The sequence below is a fragment of the Mustela nivalis genome (assembly GCF_964662115.1).
Source record: "Mustela nivalis genome assembly, chromosome: 20".
NCBI classification, from domain to species: domain Eukaryota; kingdom Metazoa; phylum Chordata; class Mammalia; order Carnivora; family Mustelidae; genus Mustela; species Mustela nivalis.
The window spans coordinates 37201823-37220488 of NC_139039.1; the positions used below are offsets into that span (position 1 = coordinate 37201823).

Below are 18666 nucleotides of genomic sequence, written 5' to 3' on the forward strand. Positions count from 1 at the left end.
CACATGATTGTTTTAAAACAACTTCTATTTTTGCATAGTCTCAAAATGTGGTGCTAAGTAAAAGGTTCTTGGATTTCAAATGTCAGTCAACCCAGAAAATAGGCCAAATAGGCCAGGTTTCACTGTTTGAGATAAAGAAAGCAAAAAAAGAAAACAAAGCAAACTTAGATCGACTTTCCAAAAAAAAAAAAACAAAAAAAAACTAAGAAACAGACAAATATTTTAATAGAATTTTTCTTTTTTCATTCTAGCAACTAGATAATTGAACAAGCATGAAGATTTTGATGAACATGATTTGTTCTTCACAAGAGTTTCAGAAGCTAGTCACTTGTCAAGGTAAAAGCAACATTATCATTCAAGACTATATTCTCTAATGTTTTGTTTTCTGCTGACTTTCAAAATACTTTGATTAGTTCTAGGGGCTCCTGGGAGGCTCAGGCAGTTAACCATCTGCCTTTAGCTCTCAGGTCATGATCCTAGGGTTCCGGGATTGAGCCCCACATGGGGCTCTCTGCTCAGCAGGGGATCTGCATCTCCTTCTCCCTCTGTGATCTCTCTCCCTTTCACTCTTTATCAAATAAATCAAATCTTTAAAAAAAAATGCTTTGGTTAGTTTTGGAAATGATGGAGCAAATAATGAATTAGTTCTTAACAGATGATCAAAGAGAGTTCATAACCTTGAAGTAATTGACATTTCTGAAATGCGGAAAATACTAGAAACACATTACTGCCTGAAGTATGACTTAGTTAACAACATTCTGTTTGCACGGTCCCGATGGAGATTATATTTTCCAGAATCAGGACATTGACGTGCATATGATCATTAAAAGTTCTTCATAGAATAAACATTCTTCATTTTTATTTGAGTATGTATTTTAATAATTTTTTGTGTTAATGCTTTAAATGATCAACTTGTTAAGCATTAGAGGGTTATTTGCTCTTTTAACAAAAAGTGTATACACTCTAACGATGTCAGTTTACATGAAAATACAACTTTTCCAATTTATAGAAGAGGAGAGTTTGGCAGAAGTTCCGCAAGCTGTGACCTAGCATATCAATATCACAACGTAAAACAGAGCTCCCTCCCCTCAAATATTAAGTATTAGTTGTATTGGAAAAGTTGTCTTATTCATCTTTTAGTTCCCTTCAGATGCTTAACCCAGTGACTGATGAGTCTTTAGGGCTTCATAATTGTCTGATAAATGAATGAAAATACCAAGAGTTGAACTGTTGCCATGCATTATTTACATTTGCAAATAACTTCCGTCTACTTTGTTAGATAGACAGGAAGCAATTGTGAGCAAGTGGGGGATGCATGTCATTTCCCGACTTTTAAACAAAATTGCTAAAGTGCGACACGGTCAGTGTTATATATCACTTGACTGACGTTATCTTTTCAACTTCGTTTTTGTCTTATATCTACCACCTTTGTATGATGTCCGACAAACTCAGGAGGCCCAAATATGAATAATTTTCTTGCTGATCAATCTCTGCTCATTTTCTACATATATATATATATATTTTTTTTTTTTAATTATCTTGTGTATTTTATTTATTTATTTTTTTAAATGTTAACCCACAGGAATTGCGGTACTAAGTTCTTGAGAGCTTTGTCTCCAAAAGATGATCTGTGTCCCTCCCTCGTGTAGCGAATGCCACCCTGGTAGGAATGGTGAGAACAGAGCTCTTGGGTGCTTCCTCCCCCTCCTGGCCGAGTTCCATATTACAGCGTGAGGTCTGTCGTAAATCCGTCTAACTCCGAAAGCTTCTGGCACTCGGAGTATTCCCAGTTTTCTATTAGTTTATGTTTATGTCCAAGTTCTTCTTTCATTAAAGAGAAAATGCCTTAGTGTTGTGGTAGCTTTGTTTGCACCTGCATTCAAAAACACCCATGTGAAAACTGCGTGATATTCGAAGTCTCCAAAAAATGGGACTGGCGTGGGCAACAAGGAATTGTTGTTAACTTTATTAACGTAATTACATTCTGGTTATGTAAGAAAATCTCCACATTTTGTTTTTTTTCTAAATATTTTATTTATTTGAGAGAGAGAGGGAGAAGGCACAGAGGGAGAGGGAGAGGGAGGGGCCGACTCCCCGCGGAGCAGAGAGGCCGGTGGGATGCAGGGTCCCAGGACCCCGGCATCGAGACCCCCGCGGAAGGCAGATGCTCAACTGACTGAGCCCCCAGGTGCCCTGAAAATGTCCAAATTTTAAATACATCTGCTTGTGTGTAGGAGTGGAAGAATGTGACAGCTGGTATTTTCTTCAAAGTGCACCGTCAAAAAATAAAGAAAAATTAGATACTTAATTCAAATGTAATGTGACCAAATTTTGGCGAAAAAAATTGAGAGTAATAGGTATGTGGGATTTCTTATGCCAGTTACTCTAACTTTATGCCCCCTGATTTTATTTTCTAACTTACAGCATAAAACATGTACTTCAGAGTGATGATTAGAAAATATCCACAGCTGTTCCCAAGGAGCCATAACATTCACTCCCGTTTGGGACGAGAGAAAGCACTGTAACTCGGACCAAAGCTGGAGACAGGAAACATACAAATAGTAGAGATAAGGTCTCTGGTTTGAGGGTAATTTGGGTAATCCAGTAGATTTAAAATGCCCCCGGGGCCAGCCATTCCCTCAAAAATCTCTTCGCAGCCACACTGTAAAGCCGGATCAGAGCGAAAGGAGGGAAATCAAGAATGTGGGAAAAGAAGGAGTGATGCCATCCCCTGAGGACACCCAGGGGACCTGCATTAGGACCAGGCAGACATACCCTCTCTCTCTGCCTGCCTCTCTGCCTACTTGTGATCTCTCTCTGCCAAATAAATAAATAAAATCTTAAAACAAAACAAAACAAAACAAATCCATAGCAACCAAAATCCTCTTAGAGTTAATGTCAAGGGCCCCTTGAGACCAAACTCCAGATTAGAAATAGCATTTGGCTTAAAAGATGTTGAGGCTCTTGTAACAACAGCCGTCTGGGTTAGGACCATAATGCGCATCAAAGACCACACTAAATAGTTTTTTCACTAGGCCAATCTATGCTTACCCTAAACCTATGCAGTAGTTCCCTTTTATTTTTATTTTTTATTTTTCCTAAAGATTTATTTATTTGAGAGAGAGAGAGTATGAGCACAGGGAAGGGACAGAAGGAGAAGCAGTTTCCACGCTGAGCAGGGAGCCCCGTGCGGGACTCGGTCCCAAGATCCCAGGGTCATAACCTGAGCTGAAGCCAGACACTTAATCGACTGAGCCGCCCAGGAGTCCCCATTAGTTCTTCTTAAAAGCCATTTTAGTGAGCTATGGTTGATATATATAAACACCTGATTTCTATGTGCTGATTTCAACTGAATGAGTTTGGAGAGAAGTATGCAGCCATGAAACGAAAAGTCTAGTAGCAGGTCCCATTTTCCAGATGAGAACAATAAAACTTGGAGAGGTTAAACAACTTTCCCGAGTCCTCCCAGCTAACAGAAAAGGTTAGGGCTCCAGGCCCGCCCCCGTTCAGAGCCTGCGCTCAGCCAGCAAACTGCCCTGTGTTTAGACCGAGAACGTCCTGCAACAGGGATGAGAAGGGCCCTGCCGGTCTCTCTGGTGAACACCACTTACAGTCTCTGTTTCTTGCTTTTCTTTTATAGCAAATCTCTGAACTTAATTAACCACATTGCTGAATCACATTTTCCATGGTAACTGCTAGTAACCTTTCCGATTGCAATTATGCGTAATGACTCCATCATATCTTTGTCCACAACTACTCTGTATTGAATGGAATCAGTCTCACAGAAGACGCTCCTCAAGCAGCAGTGGTCTCCGTGTTAGACGGACTAACCAAAGCCAGGGACAAGCAGCCTCTCGAGTAATAAGTAAGTACATGGATGTAGAAACTGCTTTTCGGAATAAAAGCGCTACAGTTTTTAACGTGTCTGGTATATCTAAAAGCCTTGGATGTCTATAACTTCCATAAGCTTAATTAGAGTTATATTTGGAAGAACTGGAGGACATATTTTAATTACATAGCTTTAAAAATATGTCTTATTACAATGTTGCGTTCACACAGAAGTCCTCAGGTGCTATATTTATAACTTGCATCACAGTCAGGAAACAGGAGCGAGTTTCTAGAGCACGAAAGTGATGGGTAATATGAAATGTTAAATTCTGCTTCTTGGGGTTGTCGCCGTCAGCAGTAGCTGAGCGAAGACAGTGCAGGTCTCTGTTACTATGTTTGCACCTTCCTGGGAATGTGTGATGATTTCAACTTAAAAGAGTTTTAAAATTTGCTGCTTTTAATAAAAAACCCCAAATGTAAAAGTCAAGAGATGCAGGTCAGGATAATTGAGTCAATAGTCAGATCTTTTATAAATGAAAAATAGCTGGGAAAAATCAATAACCGAAAAAACCCACTTTTAATAATCTGAAAAAAATAATAAAACAAAAAGTGGCATCCTAAACAACCTTCGGTTGGAAGTCAGCATTATTAATTTTTTAATTAACAGAAGAAATGACCAGAATAAATTTCTGAGCTGAGACATACACGAGTGAAAATTCCATGGTGAATTATTTTTATATGAAAACAGTCTTTCATGATGAAAGCAAGAGATATTAGTTCCATGTAATTGAAAATATAGCGTTCAAAAATTTTTCTGTGTATGCGGGGTGCGTGTGAGTGTTTGGGTCAGAGCAGCTACCGATAAAATAGCTGGTACTGAATGCAGAACGAATATGCAACTGTAAGACTTTGAATGTGAGGAGATTTCTCCAGAAAGGAGATCAAGTCAGAAGTGCCCCGTGCTGGCAGATTTGTTTCCAAGGCACAGGCTGGTTTATCCCATCCTCTTTTTAAAAAATATTTGAAAAAAAACTAACACAGAAAACACTTTGTTTATTCTGAGAGGTATTAATTTTTTCTTAAAAAAAAAAAAAAAAAAAAGGAAAGCAGACTTGCTAACTAAAGTCAGTCTGGTGCTAAGAGGAGGAGAGTCTCCCGAAACTCTTCCTTTGGTGTCGGCCAATTAAACGCTTATACCTGCTTCATCATTTAATGTCGGGAAGATCAAGATTTGTCTGATCAACACAGGAAAATGACTTTGAGGATAGAGACGCCTCTAATGTGAAATCACAGAATCACGATCCTTTGAGGATGGAAATGGCTCATAGGTAAGTAATTGGAATATTTTTTTTTGACAACCACAACACCAAAGGCATTAAGGTGTTTCCTTTAATGGTCTCCTTGTCAGCAGATCAACCAAGGAAAGGCCTTTCAGTTATAAGCAAGTCATGGAAAGTGCATGTAACAACAACAGCGACAAAGATGACCCACTCAGACCCTGCGGCAGAGGTTCAACATTTGGCTCTGCAGTGGACCCTTGGTCAAGTTTCCAGCTCCACGCCTCTGTAGCGGTCCTGGGCAAGGCAGCTCCCTTCTCGTGCCCAAGGGCCCTGCTCTGGGATCTGAGGGTTGTGTGATACCCTGGGGTTGCGTGGGTATGAAGTAAGTTGATGCATACAGAGGATCTAGAACGTAGTACTCAGTAGCTGTCACATCCACTCTTTAATGAGGCGTTCCCCGTAGCACGTACCAAGTCCACTGATGGTACCATATGCGGATCTTGAGGTGTTAGTCCTTTTCTGTTCTAAATACCATTCTTCAGATGTCTGCTGCCCTGACTGTCCATTTACGGAAAGACTCTTCTGCCTTTCCAGCAGAAGGTTTGCGTGGGAAATTAGGAGTAAACCAATACCAGCACTAACCCATCTGCCGGAGAAACTCTTGAATCGCTTTTTGCCTTTTACAGTTTTTCTACACTATTCGTCTAATACTTAGTAGATTGTATGGAAATGTAAGGTCATTCACATCAGAAATTTGTGTCCATTTGGTTTATGTATCTCTGGGGCCACAACAGACCCTCAGCAAACACTTAGTAAATGGGTGCCATTGCACGAGAGAGTGATTTTTCAGGCTGGCTTCTGAACACTTGTGTCACCCTGAAGAGGAGATAGTTTGGAACATCACTGGGAGGCGTCTGACCCATTTTCTTCTCATGTGTCTTCTCTCTCATATTCAGACACTGACGCACCTTTTCCCCGGTCCACCTGGCTTCTCTGTCACCTAGCTGATGATTGTCACAGAGCTCACTCCTGAACACAACAGGTATTGTGAATGAGTACAAGACAGTGAGAGATGTAAGGCATTAAAAATGCCCCCAAAGCCAAGAGGTCTCAAAAACAGAAGACTGTGCTGTCCTTTTCTGCCATTAAGTCCACTTCTGGTGAATGTTGCCTTGTCCATATTTGTATGCTGGTCACTGGCGGAAGGACTTGCAGACATTTCGTTATTTGACCAGCATTTATCGACCACATGTGATGCGGTAGAATCTATTACTAGTTGAGAATTTTCCTGAACTGAGTATGTATTGATTTTTATGAAAGTTTTCTTTGCTTTTAATATGTTCTGCACATTCCTGGTTCTAGCCATAGAAAACCAAAATGCTACCTCTAAGCCTCCTCAACCGGAGCAGAAAATTGTGGCGCCTCTGGGAGAAGAGTGTGTCAGCGGGAGGACCTCACCGCTGTGGGGAGAGCGGCTTCTGCAGGGAGGAGCTGGAATATAGCCTGGAAAGTGACATGGGAAAATACGGGGATTGGAGCACGAGTGTTCAGAGTCACATCACGAATTTACCTGAAGGCAATCAATTAATCTGTTACTCAGTTTCCCCAGGTGTACTATGTGCTACTGGAAACTGTGCAAGGAACAAACAGATAATAAATGTTATAAAGAACTATGGCCTCAGCAGTCATCCAAAGATGATTATGACCTTTGTAAACATACTTCCTTTCTCCATTTCTGCAGAGTCTCCATTGATATAGGAATTTAGAGCATAAAACGTGGTCTGCTGTACAGTTGGACCAGCCGGTCTGTGTCTGTATTTGGGATCCCCTGTATGAAAGTGTGGAAGAGTCGGCTGAATGAATTTCAGGAGAAAAAGAAATTTCTCCTGGGCGGCAAGAAATTCCACCACCTGCCCTTGATGCCTTCTGTGTATTAACATGAGAGTGAGCGTCCTTCCTGGTTTTTGGTTTTCTTTCCATAATGAAAGGTCCGGCTAACACTGGAAATATTTCTGGGGCAAAGTAACACAGTATCCTAAATTCTCAAAAGGATGCAGGAGTCTTCGATCTTCTGAGGAGAGCAGGCCATAGGAGGGCAACACTGAAGATGTCTGGGGAAAGAGTGGGGATATCTGTGGGAAAGGAAGGGCTCATGAGGAGAGGAAGCAGAGCATGAAGGTCAGGGGACTCACGGTGTCACTTTATCAAGGTAAAGTACAGCGTGAGCTACCTGCTGGGTGTCCACCACCGTGATCTTGGATCTTCCTGTGAGTCATGGGGCTAATGCCCTTCCCTCCCTACGTTCTGCTGCTTTCTTGGGCTGTGTGCTCTTCAAATGCTGCCCGCCGCACCTTCAGCAGGAGGAAGCCATTATATCAACCCCCTCGGTTCCGTTCATGCATCCCTTAGACTGGTTCTGAATTATCTGTGAGGTGTCAGGTGCTAGCTGGGCTAGGTGCTAGGGACCCTGAGACAAACTAGACCAACACGATTCCTGATCTCTTGGAGCCTCCTGTCTGGCGGCAGAAACAGCTGTTAGTCTTCTCCACTGACACTTCATGTGCACGGTCATTGTTCCAAGCCCTTCGTCACATGGACTCATTTTGTCTTCACAGTGGCCTTGCAGAATGTGTCACAGATGAGGAAACTGGACCACAGAACATTTGTGCAACTGACTCCGATATCTTTCGCCAGTAAGTAGAAGAACCGGGCAGGCTCTGCTCTTAGTCTGTTCTGTAGTGTCCCCATTTTAAAGACATATTCATCGAGTAACCACACAAATGTATATGACGTGGCATGTTGTCTCTAAGTACTTCACTGTGGGTGAAAAGTTACACTTTGATTTGAATATTTTATTATGCAAAGTAATTTTGTTATATATCATCCGATCTTTGCAAGCACCTTTATGATGTAGAAAAGGCAGATTTATGAATTCTAACACAGCTGGTAAAGCTAGAAATGCTGCTTTCTGACTTTAAATCTACTATCCTCCCTCTGGTGATTTTATTTTGTCTTCCCTTTAATTTCCAAATAGTACTTGTCTCATGCCAGTGCCAAATGAATTAAGTGCAACGGAAGTCTTGGGTATACCTGAGGGTTAGTCTTTACAGAAAAGCAACTGCAGAGCAGACGAAGGATACACATCTTGAAAAAGACTTCCTAAATATGTTAGCACTTACTACCTTTGCAAATCTTGTCATGAGCTTCTATTCTAAATATAAAAATAACAGACTATAAAATATCTTTAGCAACTACTTTTTAAAGGTAGATCATTGATACTCAAGAAGAGGAGAAAAAAAGAATGGAAGGAAAAGAAAATCGTCTTGCCTAGACTCTAGTTGCTGACCTTACAACCAAAGCATACTAAACACTTCACTTCAAAAGCATACAAATCAGGTCGGATGGCAAGAAATCCTATAAAAACACCTGCTTTGCATAAACATCCAAGAACCCCTCCAGTAGTTTCCTGCTTTGTCAAGTACAGAAAGCCCTTTGATTTCCCACATCCCCCTCCCCCACATTCTTATTAAAGTGGACACTAAATTTTATTCTTTCAACTCTTTCAGCATTATCCTTTTAGATACAAGTTGATAGCCTTCAGGAATTGCTTTTTTTTTTCTTTTTTTCACTGATTAAATGAATGCCAAAAAGTATTCCTGTATAATATAGATCAACAAAAATAATGAGCCAATTCTATATGCCAGACCCTAAGGGGAAAAAGAAAAATATCATCCTTCCCCAGGAGTTCACACTTAGGAAGAGAAGTAAATAAGCAAACATAATTTTGCCGCACCGTGATATGATGCATGCTCAAGGCAGAAAGAATGAGTATTTTAGGGGCACCTTGCTTGTCAAAGTAGGATGGTCACAGGAGATAAGGATGGGGAGGTAGTAGACTGAAAACCTACAAGGGAAGTCGGGTCTTAAGGGGAAGGTGAGTTCATGCATCAGGCAGATGAAGAAGAGGATGGTTGTGGGTGGCGGGGTTGGCCCACCCTTTAAAGCTGCCACAAGTGGGGGGCACTGGGTGGCTCAGTCAGTTAAGCGTCTGCCTTCAGCTCAAGTCATGATCCAGGAGTTCAGGGATCGAGCCCCATGTCCGGCTCCCTGCTCAGCAAGGAGTCTCCTCCCTCTGGCCCTCCCCCGTCTCATGTGCTCGTGCTCTCTCTCTCTCTCTCTCTCTCTCTCTCAAATAAATAAACAAAACCTTAAAAAAATAAAACAAATAAAGTCACCACAAGTCCAAGTACCCAGCAAATAGCCAAGTCTTTCTGGGGAGATTAGTAACATATAAATGTCCGGGAAGAGCAGTATATGTCATGCCAAATGTTCTTAGCTGCCTTCTCCCAGGGAACTGGGTGGAGAATCATTTTAAATATGAAAATGAAATGGCAAGTGTTTCTATTAAAGGATGGCTCTGCAGGTATGACAGGTAAAGGCTGAGGTGGGAGGAACTTAGTAAGGCACACGTACCCGTGAAGGCGCTCCGGGTCCGTAAACCAGAAACCTTGCCTCGCAGCAGTGCAGACAGAAGAGGAAATACTTCTGTTAACTGGACGTGTGACGGGCGCTTGCCCAGTGCCCCACAGTGAGTTTTCTCAGCTTTCCCAGCTCGTCATCTTGTGCCTTCTGTTGCAAGCAGCATCAGGCAGCACGGCCTTGAGGCTCCTAGCCGCGTTCCAAGGAGCGCTCTGTGCTCCCACCTCACGCTTGGAGGCCCGAGCCAGCTGTGGGGAGAGGAATGGAATGGAGCTGCCCCCCACCTGAGACAAAATAAGTCTTACCCCTGCACCCAGGGATGGAGACGTTTGCAGCCACGTGGCTTCAGCAGGCTAGAGAAGCGCATTAGGATTCGGTCCAAAAAGAAGGAAGCGATGATGAGTAGGAAGTGGGGAACGCCCAGCGCAGTCTCTGACTAACTTCGTGTGTGTGTGTGCATGCACGTGTGTATGTACGTATATGCAGTCTGCGATGGCTCGTTACCTGATACAGTATATAAGGCTCTTCCTGTGCTTCCATAGGGCAGTGTCCTAACAAGCTCTCATGAGTTGAAAATACCATAATAAAGATTTTGTTTATTTATTTATTTGACAGACAGAGATCACAAGTAGCCAGAGAGGCAGGCAGAGAGAGAGGAGGAAGCAGACTCCCTGCTGAGCAGAGAGCCCGATGCGGGGCTCGATCTCAGGACCCTGGGATCATGACCTCAGCCGAAGGCAGAGGCTTCAACTCACTGAGCCACCCAGGCGCCCCGAAAATACCATAAATCAAAACACATGTTAACACACCTAACCTCCCAGTCACCCTAGCTTAGCCTCGCCCACCGTAAGTGTGCTCGGCGCACTGACATTAGCCTGCAGTTGTGCAAAATCATCTAACACAAAGCCTAGTTTGTAATAAAGTGTTGACAGTCTCGTGTACTGTATTGAATGCTGTACAGAAAGTGACGAGCGGCATGGTTTTTGGTCCAATCGCCTCGGCTGCCACTGCCCACCGTCCCTGGAGAGGGTCTGCCTACCGCATGTCACGTATCGCTCGCCCAGGAAGACCCAGATTCAGAACTCCAAGTACAGCTTCTCCTGAACGCGCATCACTTTCATACCATCAAAGTCAACAAATTGTTAATTTGAACCACCATAAATTTGAAGCTGTCTGTGTATGTGGGCGTGTGTGTGTGTGTGTGTGTGTGTGTGTGTGTGCACCCCTGTGAGTATGCGTGCATTCCACAGCTGTTAGTCCAATATATGGTCATCTACATGTAGGAACTGTACATAATCATACATAGAAGACATGGTCATATTATGTATGTGTCTGTGTGCACACACACTAAGTTTATATGGGTAGTTTGGTACAGTTTATATATAATGATCAATCACCATAATGATATAGGGTAAGACCAGAGCTGTTCAATAATTTTCAATTTTTTTTTTTCTTTTTAGAGCTAAAATCATCCGGTGAAAAAGCGAACTCGCTCCCCACCCCCATCACCTTTGTCATTTCTGGTCTACCTCAGATGCCTTTTCTTCAAAAGTGGCTCCAGGCTCCAGGACAGTAATTCAAGCAGATTCCTTTATCGGTACTGATTGTCAGGAGTTCTAAGTAAGTAAGTAGATAAGTACATAAAACCCATGTTTTATAGGAGATAGGAGATCTCTTTAAGCAAGTTTCCAGCTAACCTTCCTAATTCTTACTGCAGGATTCCAGTCACTGTGGGATAGTCCAGACGGTTTTCCTCTGTGTTACTGGGACTTAGAGGTCTGATAATGTCCTGTGTTTCCTCCCTGGCGTCTGAAGACTCTGGCCAAGGTAGGGCTCATGTTTGGAAAGTTTGCATGATGACTACCGAGTGGGGGAAGCAGTGGGAGGGGGTGGAAAGACAGGACAGGAGAATGACCAGGGTTTTGGGAACTGACAAATCAGTCTCAGCAAGCTTAGAAGTCCCTTGAGGGCCCACAGTGGGGCAGAGAAGACAAGCCTCGGGGATGCCGGCAGCCAAGGACACAGCTTATGCCGGGAGGACCAGAGACAGAAACCCGCCGAGAGATTCATCAGCCAGCTTCAAAATCAGCCCAACCATAGCTTAGAGCCTAGATGAAACCTATATAGGGAGCCTACTGTTTAGTTGTGAAGGAAGAATTTTCTAGTAAGTGAGCTGGCTTTCCAAGGGGGAGGCCCCCACTGCCTGGACCGTGCGCAGGCTTGCTGACGTACGATTAAGAGTGTGAGCATAGTCCACGGGAGCTCCTGGTCCACGGACAGCTGGAGTGTTTGCAGCCCTTTCTTCTCTTCCTGGCAGTGATGGGTTTCAGGACCACTTGGCTAAAATAAATCTACTCTGCTCTTTGTCAGTTTATTCACAAAAGGCCGAAGAGGGTCATTTCTGCAGATTTCAATATTTACATAATGAGATGAGCACAAAGAGATTAGGCTGAATGTGACCATGAATTGCAAAATGAACCACTGGTGTCAAGCAGGGAAATTAGACAATCCAAAGGAGAAGCCGGGCCAAGCAACATTGTTGCCCTGGGACCAGAGGATGGCTTGTCAGTGTTACATTTGTACCCCCTAAACAGAAGGAATGTATTCTAGACTTATTATCATAGAGGATGGGTTCATGGGGAGAAAATAGGGAAACATTAATTTTAAAGAGACAGAAATGTTTCTTGTGACACCCCACAGGAGACCCAGTGAAGACATTTTTTGAGTTTGGTAAGGAAGTTAGCATTTTACTTAAACTCAATATAAATCTATTATATCTAAAACTGCTTTTAAAAAAGTAGCAGACGTGAAAATATCAAGTGTTAGAAATTGTTAGCATTTTATAAATTCTTTAAAAATATGGAATTTATTTTGGCCATGGATATATATTCAGACATTTCGAAGGAGTGTGTCTTAAAACTTCATTTAGACATAAGGACTTCTCTTACTGAGCAAGGCACCCCCATCGAGAATAACGGAGTGGATCCGTCCACATGTAACACTGTGAGCCCTGCTGAGGAGAAAAAGAACTGACTGACAATTTTATCGTGTAAATTAGCAGTTAACCATATGTATAGATTAAAAATTTTAAAAGTAATAGGATTTAAGATTGTGGAAACTTTGCATTCGTTGGATTCATTTAATCCCTGCCTCTGTCTTTAGGTTGAAGCATGTCTTGTTTGGCCAAAGCAAAGATCTCCAAGAACATTCTTGAGGATAATTAGTTATAATCCAGAGAAATTTGCTCCTGTGCTATATCTCAATCACATGTCTATACCAAACAAAAATCCCTTACGTAGTATCTTAAGACCCTCAACCCTTTACTGCTATGATCTGTTTCTACTCACAGAACATTTCATTCATCTGTTTTTGTTTAGTTTGGTTCTTACTCAGCATACTTGTGACGTGAAATGCTTGTGCTTTTTCCATACAACAGGGAACAATTCTCCAAATCTCCAGACACGGACAGGATGCACTATAATTTAATTCAGTTCAGACACTACCCAGAGTTAGCATCAGATCTCACAAGGGTTCAATCCCACCAGATTGCCCACATTTTAAATGCCAGTTGCACATCTGGACCACCTGCTGACTCACCAGCTATAAGTCAGGGCTTCCCATGGCCCCATGACCTCCTCCTTGGGTTTGATAATTTGCAAGAATGGTTCTCGGAACTCAGGGAAGCACTTTATTCACTTACTTACTATAAAAGATACAAAGAAATAGCCCGATGACGCGAGCCACATAGGGTGAGGTCCAGAAGGGTTTCAAGTGCTTCTGGCCTTATGGAATTGGGGTGTGCCACCCCACACTCCGTGGCAGCTGGATGTGCCCATAAACCCGAAACTTTGTGACTTCATTGCTTAGAGTTTTTATGGAGGTTCCATTACATAGGCATGATTGATCCAATTTTTGGCCATTGATGATTAATTCGATCTCCAGGTGCCTCCTACCTCCAGAGACTGGATCTCCAGAGACTAACCCTCTAATCATATGAGAGGTTCCTCTGGCCACCAGCTCCCATTGTGACAGGCTACAGAGGTCTGTCTATCAAGGGTCACCTCTTCAGCATAAACTTACATAAGATTGAAAGCACCTTAGGAATAACAAAAGGTGCTCCTCGCTCACTTCTATTACTCAGGAAATTCCAAAGGTTTTAGAAGCTCTGTGCCAGGAACCACCTGCTCTGTTTATAGATTTTTAATTTCTCCACATCTTCACCAGTGGTTTTTATGTATGTATTTTTTTACTGTGATAGTGCTCCTGCTGGGTAAGACATGGTATCCCTTTGGGGCTCTATTTCACTACTAATATGATGTTGAACATCCTTTCATGTGACTGTTGGCCCTTTATCTGTCTTATCTGGAGAAACATAGTCACATTGCTCATTTTCCAGTTGGGTTATTTGTCTTTATATTGTTGTGTTATAAGTTACCCTGATAAATTCCGGACACAAGTACCTTACCAGATACATGATCCTAAATAGATCTCCAAGTTTGTTAGTATGTTTTTACATTCTTGATAGTGTTTTTGTTTTTTTGTTTTTTAAAGGATCTTATTTATTTATTTGCCAGAGAGAGAAAGAGAGCACAGTCAGGGGGAGCAGCAGGCAGAGGGCGAGCAGGCTCTCCACTGAGCAGGGAGCCCAATGTGAGACTCAATCCCAGGAACCCAGGATCATGACCTGGGTCGAAGGCAGATGCTTAACCTGCTGAACCACGCAGGTGCCCCGATAGTGTCTTTTAAAACAGAAATTTTTCGGTAACGATAAAGTTTGTTTTTTTTTTTTTTTCATTTTCCTATGTTTTCCTAAACAAGAAATTACTGCCTAACACAAATTAGGAAAATTGCCTTCTGTGTTCTCCTTCCTAGATTTAAAAAAAAAAAAAAATTATCGCTTGCATTTAGATATTTAATCTGAGTTATTTTGTGTGCAGTGTAAGGTAGAGGTCTACCTTCAGTTTTATTCGTTTGTATAGCTAATTGTCCCAGCATCATACGTGGAAAAGAAATTTTCCTGTTGAAGTGTCCTGGTAACCTTATTGAAAATTATTGAAAATAAATGACCATAAATATCTTATTTCTGAATTCTTTTTTATATTCCTTTGACCTACATGTCTATGCTTATGTCAGTACCAAACAACTTTGATTGCTACAGTTTTGTAGTAATTTTTATGATAAGGAAATAGTTTTCCTCCAACTTTGTTTTTTATTTATAAGACTGGCTCTCTGGGGTCCCTTGCATTTCATATGAACTTTAGGATCAGCTTGTCAACTTCTGCGAAAATTGAAGTTGGGGTTTTTACAGAGACCGCATTAATTCTTCAAATTATTGTGGGGTGTATCACCATTTTAACAATGTTGTGTCTTCCATTTATTTAAGTCTTCTTTAATTTACTTCAGCAATGTTTTATAGTTTTCTATGTATAAGTCTTGACCTTTCTGGTTATATTTATTGCTAAGCATTTTAATCTTTTCAATGCTCTTATAAATGGATTTTTTGCTTAATTTAATTTTCAGGTTGATCATTGATAACATACAGAAACATAACTAATTTGTTAATAGATCTTCTGTCTTCAAAGTTTCCTAAACAGATTTATTATATCTAACAGGACTTTGTAATTTTTAAGGTTTTCTGTTTTCAAGATTATAAGTTCCCAATAGCGATAGTATAACTCCTTCTTTCCAATGCGGATGCCTTCTATTTCTTTTCATTCCTAATTGCCCTGACTAGAAACTCGGGTACAATGTTGAACAGAAGTGACAAGAATGGAAATCCTTTTTTCTGATCTTAGGGGAAAAGCATTCAGTCTTTCTCCATTTAGAATGAATTACCTATGAGTATTTCAGAAATGCCTTTATCAAGTTGAGGAAGTTTCCTTCTAATACTACTTTGTTGAATGATTTTATCATGGAAGGTGTCAGATTTTGTCAAATTCTTTTTCGGAGTTTAGTAAGAAGAATCTGATGTGTTGCATTGGTTTTCATGTTGACCAACATTGCGTTCTTGTATAAAACTCACTACTTTTGGTGTATAAACTTTGATATATACTGTTGGATTCAGTTTGCGAGTATTTTGTTGAATACTTTTGCATCTATATTTATAAGGAATATTAGTCTCTAAATTTTCTTGTGATGACTTTGATTGACTTTGTTTGTTTGCTTGTTTGTTTGTTTTAAATCAGGGTAATTCTGCCCCCATAGAATAAATTGGGAAGTTTTTCATCCTGTTCAATTTTATGGAGAAGTTTGTGAAGAATTTGTGTGGATCCTTCTTTCAACAATTGGTGGAATTTACTAGCCAGATTATCTGGGCCTGAGCTTTCCTTTGTGCTAATTTTTTTTGGTGAATAATTGAATTGTATTATTTGTTGAAGGTCCATTCAAATTTTCTTTCTTTCTTTCTTTCTTTTAATTTGTTTGGTTTGGTTTGAGTTACATAAGTATCTTAGTCTGCTCAATATGCTATAAAAATTACCATAGACTGGAGGGCTTAAACAAGAAACATTTATTTCTCATATTTTTGGAGCCTGGGAAGTCCAAGATTAAGCTCCCAGCAGATCCAGTGTTTGGTGTGGACCGGCTTTCTGGCTTGTAGACGGCTGTCTTCTCATTGTGATCTCATGTGGCAGAGAGCGAGAGACAGAAAGCAAGTTCTCTTTTTATCTTTTGTAAAGATACTAATCCCATTTGTGCGAGTTCTGTCTTCGGGGCGTGACCTAAAGTGCCCCCCCTCTTAATACTATTACACTGGGGGTTGAAGTTGCAGCATATGAATTTTGGGAGGACACAAATATTCAGTCAAGTCGTGTGTGTCTTTTTCAGAATCTTATCATTTAATCTGGAGTATCACATATGTTAGCGTAGAGTTGTTTCTTTTTATTTCTGAAAGCCTGATAATCATATCCCCACTTTCATTTCTAGTTTTTATAATGTGATCTTTTCTTCTTTATTTTCTTGGTCAGTGTAGGTAAATATTTGTTGACTTGGTTAATCATTTCAGAAATCCACCTTTCGATGCTTTTTATTTCCCTATTCTTACTCTATTCCCCATGTCATCAACTTTTACTCCAATCTTTATTATTTCCTTTGTTGTTCTTTCTTTTATTTTTTCTTTTCCTTTGGTTTCTTAAAGTGGAATGTTACTTCAGATCTTTCTTTCTTTTAATACAGGTGTTGGTAGCTGTAAATTCCTCTAAGCATGGTTTTAACTTCATCCTATATGTTTTGTTTTATTTTTTTCTAATGTCCTCTATGATTTTTGTCTTTAATCTATATTGGACTAGATAAAGAACGTGTTTTGTAATTTTAAATTGCTGCACATTTCCCAAATTTCATTTTCTTATTAATTTCTACCTTCATTACATTTTGTCCAGGGAACATACTTTTTATGATTTTAAGACTTTCAAAATTAGAGAGGTTTGGGGGCTTTTGTTTGTTTGTTTTTCCCGAACATATGGCCTATGCTGGAGAATGTTTCAGAGTGATATAGAGTTCTATATCTGGTGGTTAAATCCAAATGATTTAGAATGTTGTTCAAGTTTCCTATTTCCTAGTGGTATTCCACCAGGTTTTTATCTATTATTGAAATTGTGATATTGAAGTCTAAATATTATTACAAAAGTATTCCTTTCTCTTTTAAATTATGTTTTTGCTGTGTATATATTTTTTTTTTTTTAAAGATTTTATTTATTTATTTGATAGAGAGAGATTACAAGTAGGCAGAGAGAGAGAGGAGGAAGCAGGCTCCCCGCTGGGCAGAGAGCCCGATGCGGGACTCAATCCCAGGACCCTGAGATCATGACCTGAGCCGAAGGCAGCGGCTTAACCCACTGAGCCACCCAGGCGCCCGCTGTGTATATTTTTGATTTCTGTTTTCAGGTATATATATGTTTATCAGTGTTATGGCTCCCTGGTGTATTGAAAATTTTATGATCATTAAACAGCCATCTTTTATTAATTATTTTTATTTTATGATCTATTTTTTATATTATTAGTTTACCCACTCCTTCGGTTACTATTTGCATGGTACTTTTTCCACCATAGTTTTACTTTTAGCCTATTTGTGCTCTTGAATATAAAATGTATCACTTTTAGGTAGTATACAGTTGTATACTTTTTACCCATTGTATCAATTTTTATCTTTCGATGAGTGCATTTAATTCATTTATGCTTAATGTACTTCCTGATGAAGGATTTACATTTTCTGTTCTTTGCCTTCTACGTGTCTCGTGTGTTTTGTTCATCTATTCCTCCATAATAGATATATTATTGTGCACTGCTTTATTTTTCTACTTGTTGGGAGGCCTGGGTTGCTCAGACTGTTAAGTGTCTGCCTTTGGCTCAGGTCATGATCCCAGGGTCCTAGGATTGAGTCCTGCCTTGGATTCCTTGCTCAGTGGGGAGCCTGCTTCCCCCTCTGCCTGCTGCTCTCTCTAACAAAATCTTCTAAAAACTTTTCTAGTTGTTTATTTTAGCATATATTTTTAATTAATTTTCTTTTCCTCATCCAGAGGATTATAATTTACTTTGTAAATATTCTTTATTTAAACAATATACAAAAAATTTTACCACCTGTGAAAAGCTAACATCCCGTTTAGGTTATATTTTTGGTTGTTGTTGAAAAGGATAGTTTAAATAATATAATACGCCAACACTGGGCACTAGATTTCCCTGTATTTAAGTTATTGTTTCTATTCCTTGACTGTTTAATAACTTTCCTGGTCTCATTTGTGAAGTGTAACTTTTTCAAATGATGTCTCTGAAGACTCTGATCTGTTAGCTTAACGGGAAGTAGATGACTGGACGGCACCTGCACCGATGACTCTTGTACACTTTGTCATGGGGCTATTATGTGTGTTTGCGAATACCTTTAATGTGCTGGAAGTTTACAACTCTGCTTAAACTTTCATTTTCAGCTTGTACAGACTCCAGGTCAGCTGGACATAAGATAAAGAGTTTTTAGGTCTTTCCTGCATATGCACATCACCTTGTGGATTCCCAGGACTCTAGCAAAACTGTTCAAAACCCTCTATGGTCATCCAATTTCCAAAATTTTTCTTTCAAATGTATTACAAGC

The 18666-nt window shown here is 40.4% G+C and overlaps 1 long non-coding RNA gene across 2 annotated transcripts; it reads left to right on the forward strand.

The window, feature by feature from the left end:
- The first annotated feature begins 249 nt into the window (after positions 1-249).
- LOC309855503 lies at positions 250-6148 on the forward strand. 2 transcript variants are annotated; one of them, XR_014306838.1, is made up of 3 exons: positions 250-336; positions 3641-3865; positions 6065-6148. It is a non-coding gene; the product is annotated as an uncharacterized lncRNA (long non-coding RNA). The 2 variants fall into 2 exon arrangements; XR_014306839.1 differs by having other exon boundaries at positions 270-336; positions 3778-3865.
- The last annotated feature ends 12518 nt before the right edge of the window (positions 6149-18666 follow it).